Below are 733 nucleotides of genomic sequence, written 5' to 3'. Positions count from 1 at the left end.
GTTTTGGTTTTGAGCAATGCTAATTTCTACTTTCTATGTATAAAAATTTTACAATAAGATTAATATGTGTTCTAAATTTTTTTGTGATATGAAGAGTTCAAGTATTATTTAGTAGTTATTAGTTTATATTTTTAAGTATTAAAATATTAAATTTAACTTCATAAATTTTAATTTTATTTATTTAGTTACTAGATTGAGTTTTACAATAACGAGATTAGGGTTTCTTTATTTTAATTCAATAAAACCATAATGGATAAAACCATAACGTGGACAAGTGAGATTAAGTGAGTCTATCTCTTGTTGCACTAAAAAAATGTATAGAATGTTAAGTGAGTCTCTTCGATTTAATTCCCAAACTTTGGAGATAGCAAGTTAAGTTGAGTGAGTCTTTTTTTTGTTACATCAAAAAATTAGATAAAAAATAGAGTGATTATCTTTGTATTCAATTTCAATCTATCATTTTTATTTTTATTTCAATTTTAATTTATCTTTTTTATTCAATTTCAGTTCTTATCTTTTTATTTAGGTCAATACTACTACGTAGATGGTCAAAAATTTCTACATGTATAGATTTGAGGTGTTGAAATAAGATCGGACTTTACTTATAATAGTGGGTTCGGATGAACAAATTATTATTGATGACCACTATCTGAATTGTTGCAAGAAAAAAAAAAAACAGACACCAGTAAAAAAATTTCAAAATTTGTGTCTCATTTAAATTAGTTTAAAAGTT

Source organism: Arachis ipaensis, chromosome B09, assembly GCF_000816755.2.
Source record: "Arachis ipaensis cultivar K30076 chromosome B09, Araip1.1, whole genome shotgun sequence".
NCBI classification, from domain to species: domain Eukaryota; kingdom Viridiplantae; phylum Streptophyta; class Magnoliopsida; order Fabales; family Fabaceae; genus Arachis; species Arachis ipaensis.
This window is presented reverse-complemented; position numbering follows the sequence as displayed.